The sequence below is a fragment of the Physeter macrocephalus genome, chromosome 20, assembly GCF_002837175.3.
Source record: "Physeter macrocephalus isolate SW-GA chromosome 20, ASM283717v5, whole genome shotgun sequence".
NCBI classification, from domain to species: Eukaryota; Metazoa; Chordata; class Mammalia; order Artiodactyla; family Physeteridae; genus Physeter; species Physeter macrocephalus.
In genome coordinates, this window is record NC_041233.1 from 52,474,050 (window position 1) to 52,480,049 (window position 6,000).

The 6,000-nt window shown below is 37.5% G+C and overlaps 1 protein-coding gene across 4 annotated transcripts in view; it reads left to right on the top strand.

The window, feature by feature from the left end:
- Positions 1-6,000, top strand: part of TBC1D12 (TBC1 domain family member 12) — a 120,084-nt gene that overhangs the window by 79,925 nt on the left and 34,159 nt on the right. The window contains exon 3 of one of the 4 annotated variants that reach the window (XM_024121553.3): positions 14-65. The exons of the other annotated variants lie outside the window; for them this stretch is intronic. The gene's annotated coding sequence lies outside the window, so the exon portion shown is untranslated. The remainder of the gene's footprint in view (positions 1-13; positions 66-6,000) is intronic. 4 annotated transcript variants of the gene reach the window in all.

Genomic DNA, 6,000 nt, shown 5'->3' on the forward strand with positions numbered 1-6,000 from the left:
TCACTTTTTGCAGTTTACAGTTCCCTGCTGAAATTTCAAGCTTGGCCTTTATCTCCTTAAACATAGTAAGTATAGTTTTTATAGCCTGTGTCTGATAATTCCAATGTCTGGAAATTCCATAGGTCTGTTTATATTGAATATTGATTCTGCTAGTTTTTGTTAGCAGATGCTATTTTATCTCTGTGTGTGCCTGGTTACCTTTGCTTGGGTGCTGGATATAATACTTGAAACATCGTATGTAGAAAACAATTTGAAGTACATCTTGGTTACTTCCAAGTTTTATCAACAGTGAATAAAGCTGGTATAAACATCTGTGTGTAAGTATTTTTGTGGGTGTAAGTTTTCATTTCTTTTGGGTAAATACCAAGGAGGCTGGTTGCTGAATCATATGGTATTTTAATTTTGTAAGAAACAGCCAAACTGTCTTCCAAAGTGACTGTACCATTTTGCATTCCCACCAGCAATGAATGAGCATTCCTGTTGTTCCACATCTTCACCAGTATTTGGTGTTGTCAGTGTTTCGAATTTTGACCATTCTAATAGGTGTGTAGTGGTATCTGATTGTTTTAATTTGCAATTCTGAATGAACATGAATTAGAACATATTTTCATATGTTTACTTGTTATCTGTATATCTTATTTAGTGAGGTGTCTTTTCTGATCTTTTGCCATTTTTAATTGGATCGTTCATTTTCTTATAATAATAAAAACAGAATTCAATAGAGTTTTAAGAGTTCTTTTTATGTTTAGTATAACAGTCCTTTATCAGATGTATCTTTTGAAAGTATTTCCTCCCAGACCATATCTGGTCTTCTCATTCTCTTGACAGAGAGAACTCTCTTTCACAGAGTAGAGGTTTTTAATTTTTATCAAGCCCTGCTTCTCAATTATTTCTTCCATGGATTGTGCCTTTGGTGTTGTATCTAAATAAAGCCATCACCATACCAAAAGTAATCTAGGTTTTCTCCTGTCTTCTATAGTTTTATAGTTTTTTGTTTTACATTTAGGTCTATAATCCATTTTGAGTTAATATCTGTGAAGAGTGTAAGTTCTATGTCTAGATCCATTTTTTTGCATGTGGATGTCCACTTGCTTCACGCCCTTTGTTGAAAAGACTACCTTTGCTCCATTTTATTGCTTCTGCTCCTTTGTCAAAGAGCAGTTGACTGTGTTTACGTGGAACTGTTTCTGGGCTGTCTGTTCTGTTCCATTGACTTATTTGTCTAGTCTTTTGTCAACACTGCCCCGTATTGATTACTGTAGCTTTATAGTAAGTCTTGAGGTCGGGTACTGTCAGTCCTCCAACTTTATTCTTCTTCTTCAATACTGAGTTTGCTATTCTGGATCTTTTGCCTCTACATATAAACTTTAGAATCACTTTGTCAATATCCACAAAGTTACTTGCCGGGATTTTGATTGGGATTGTGTTAAATTTATAGATCAAGTTTGGAAGAACTGACATCTTGGTAATACTGACTCTTCCTATCCATGAACATGGACTGTCTCTTCCTTTAGTTAGTTCTTCTTTGGTATCTTTTATCTGAGTTTCGTAATTTTCCTCGTAGATATTGTATATATTTTGTCAGATTTGTATCTAAGTATTTCATTTTGGGGGATGCTAATGGAAATATTAATATGTTTTAAATTTCAAATTCCATTTATTTATAGCTGGTATATAGGAAAGCAATTGACTTTCCTAATATCCTGCAACCTTGCTGTAATTGCTTATTAGTTACAGGAATTTTTTTGACTGTTCTTTCAGATTTTCTACACAGACAAGTCATGGCATCTGAAAACAAAAACAGTTTTATTGTTTTCTTTTACAATCAGTATACCTCGTGTTTCCTTGTCTTGTTGCATTAGCTAGGACTTCCCATACAATGTTGACAAGCAGTGGTTGGAGGGGACATCCTTGCCTTGTTCGTGATCTTAGAAAACTTAGAGTTTCTCACCATTAGATATAATATTAGCTATAGGTTTTTTGTAGACGTTCTTTATCAAGTTGAGAAGTACCCTTATATTCCTTCTTTAATGAGGGTTTTTGTCATGAATGAGTTGAATTTTATCAAATGCTTTTTCTGTATTGATACGGTCTTGTGATTTTTCTTTCTTAGCTTATTGATGTGATAGATTACATTAATTGATTGTCAGATGTTGAGCCAGCCTTGCATACATGGGATAAATCCCACTTGGTCATGGTTTATAATCCTTTTTATACATTATTTGATTCGATTTGCAAATATTTCATTGAGGGTGTTTGCAGCTATGCTTCTGAGAGGTATTGTTCTGTAGATTTCTTTTAAGGTCTTTGCCTGTTTTAATATTAGGGTAATGCTGGCTTCATTGATTAAATTAGGAAGTATTCCTCTGCTTCTGTCTTCTGGAAGAGATCCTAGGGAATTGGTATAATTTCTTCCTTAAATGTTTCTTAAAATTCGCTGGTGAAGCCATCTGAGCCAAACTGCTTTCTCTTTTGGAAGGTAATTAATCAACACCATTCCTTTCCTCCTTCCTTCTTTCCCTTCTTCCTTCCCTCCTTCTCTCCCTCCCTTTCTCCCTTCTTCCTTTCATTTTTTCCAGCTTTATTGGGGGTATAATTGTCGATTCAATTTTTTAAGTAGATAACAGGACTGTTCAGATTGTCTCTTTCTTCTGTGAGTTTTAACAGATTGTGTCTTTAAGGAATTTATCCATTTCATCTAAGTTATCAAATTTATGGGCATCTGATTGTTCATAATATTACTTTAATGTACATCGGATCTGTAGTGAGGTCCCCTCTTTCATTTATGATATTTGTAGTTTGTGTCTGCTTTCCCTCTCCCTCTCCTTCCCTTCCTCCCTCCATCCTAAAGTTTGTAATATGCATTTACAGCTAATCTAAGCCCACTTTAAAATAACATTTACCACTTCATGTGTAGTGCAAGTACTTTATAATAACAAAATATTCCTAATTCCTTCCTTCCATCCCTTGTGTCTTTGCTGTCATTCATTTCACTTATACATGAGCATGCTCTCACACATATACACACACACACACGCGCGCGCGTAACTGAATATATCGTTATTATTTTGAACAAACTGTTAACTGTTGGATCAGTTAAGAATAATAAAAATAAAATTTTTATTTTACCTTCATGTATTTCTTTCTGATGCTCTTTCTTTCTAGATGTAGATAAAAGTTTCTGATGTGTCATTTTCCCTCTCTCCGAAGAGCTTTTTAATAGATCTTGCAAGGCAGATCTATTGGCAACAAATTCTCTCAATTTTTTGTTTGTTTGGAAAAGTCTTTTTTTCTTCTTCTTCTTTTTTTTTTTTTTTTTTTTTTGTGGTATGCGGGCCTCCCCTTGTTGTGGCCTCTCCCGTTGCGGAGCACAGGCTCCAGACGCGCAGGCCCAGCGGCCATGGCTCACGGTCCCAGCCGCTCCGCGGCACGTGGGATCCTCCCAGACCGGGGCGCGAACCCGGTTCCCCTGCATCGGCAGGCGGACGCGCAACCACTGCGCCACCAGGGAAGCCCTCTTCTTTTTTTTTGAAGGATAATTTCATAGGGTACAGAATTTGAGGGTTTTGCATTTTTTCTCTCAACACTTTAAATATTTCTCTGTACTCCTTGCTTGTATGGTTTCTGAGAAGTTGAATGTAATTGTTATCTTTGCTTTTGTATAGGGAAGGAATATTTTTCACCTCTGGCTTCTTTCAAGATTTTTTTTTCAATCTTTGATTTTCTGCAGTTTAAATATCTTATGCCTATGTATAGTTATTTGGACATGTTTCCTGCCACATTTTGTGTTCTGAACTTCATGATCTGTGGTTTGGTGTTGACATTAATGTATAGAAATTCTTGGTTACCATTCCTTCAAATATGCTTCTACTCCATTTTCTCTCTAGTTGCTCGCTGCAACTAGAGAAACCCACACACAGCAATGAAGACCCAACGCAGCCAAAAATAAATAAAATTAAATCTTTTTTAAAAAAATAGTTCCTTTTCCCCTCCTACTGCTGGAAGCACAAGGAGATTTTTCTCTGACATGCATGGTGAGTACCTGATAGAGTTCCCAGAGGTAAAACTTGCAAAACTTTGTGGGTCTGGGGTCTCTTGGAGTTTTAGCTCTCAGACCTGTCGACATTGAGCCTCTAGCAATTTGTCAATTACAGTTCAGGTTTTCCTACCCTGGCATTGATTCCCACAGAGGTTTCTTCGTAGGTTTCTGCTCTGGTAAGTTGTGATTCTCTATATCCACCTGTCTATTTCTCTAATTTGGGGGCAGCAGTTTGCCCTGTGACCTCATTTCTCTGAGGAATCTAAGAAGAGTTGTTGATTTTTTTAGTTTGTTCAGCTTTTTACTTATTGGAATGGGTTGGCAACTTTTAAGCTTCTTACGTGCTGGAGCAGAAAACAGAAGTTGAAATGCTAAAACTTTGATAAGGATTTTTGCTTCCATTTTCATTTGATATATTGGTCTGTAATTTTCTTTTAATATCTTTGTCTGATTTTGGTATTGGGATAATGCTGAAATCATTGAATGAATTGAGAGTTTTTTTCTTCATCTCCATTCTAAAAGAATTTGTGTAGAATTAGTATTTTTTCTTCCTTAAATGTTTGATGAAACTTGGAAGTGAAATTATCTAAGCCAAGATTTCTCAACCTCAGTGCTGTTGATATTTTAGGTCTTGTAATTTTTGTTCTTGGGGGCCTTTCCTGTGCAGTGAAGGATTTAGCAGCATCCCTGGCCTCTGCCCAGTAGATGCCAGTAGCATCCCCTCACAGTTGTGGCCACCAAAAATGTCTCTAGATGTTACCACATATTCCCTGGGGCCAAAGTCTACCCCAATTGAGAATTACTGACATAAACCAAGTATGCAGGGGAGACTTCCCTGGTGGTCCAGTGGTTAAGACTCCGCACTCCTAATGCAGGGGGCCCAATTTCGACCCCTGATCAGGGAAGTAGATCCCGCATGGCGCAGTGAAAATCCTGAAGATCCTGCGTGCTGCAACTAAAAAAAAAGAAAAGATACTGCATGCTACAACGAAGCTCCTGCCTGCCGCAACTAAGACCCGGTGTAGCCAAATAAATAAATAAATATTTTTTAAAATCGAGTATGCAGGGGTTTTCGTTGTTATTTTTGAATAGCTTTTTAATTATAAATTTAATATTTTAATATAGGCGTATGACATTCTCTAGTTTTTCTTTTTTTTTCCCCCACATCTTTATTGGAGTATAATTGCTTTACAATGTTGTGTTAGTTTCTGCTATACAACAAAGTGAATCAGGTATATGTATACGTATATCCTCATATCCCCTCCCTCTTGAGCCTCCTTCCCACCCTCCCTATCCCAGCCCTCTAGGTCATCACAAAGCGTCGAGTTGATCTGCCCACTAGCCATCCATTTCACATTTGGTAGTGTATATATGTCAATGCTGCTCTCTCACTTCGTCCCAGCTTCCCATTCCCCCCCCCCATGTCCTCATATATACACTACCAAATACCAAATAGACAGCTAGTGGGAAGCAGCCACAGAGCACAGGGAGATCAGCTCGGTGCTTTGTGACCACCTAGAGGGGTGGGATAGGGAGGCTGGGAGACGCAAGAAGGAGGGGATGTGGGGATAGATGTATATGTATAGCTGATTCACTTTGTTATTCTTTATCCATTCATCCGTCGATGGATATTTAGGTTGTTTCCATGTCCTGACTATTGTAAACTGTGCTACAATGAACATTGTGGTACATGTATCTTTTTGAATGATGGTTTTCTTAGGGTATATGCCCAGGAGTGTGATTGCTCGGTCATATGGTAGTTCTGTTTTTAGTTTTTTAAGGAACCTCCATAGTGTTCTCCATAGTGGCTGTCAATTTACATTCCCACCAACAGTGCAGGAGGGTTCCCTTTTCTCTACACCCTCTCCAGCATTTATTGTTTCTAGATTTGTTGATGATGGCCATTCTGACCTGTGTGAGTTGATACCTCATTGTAGTTTTGATTTGCATTTCTCTAATGT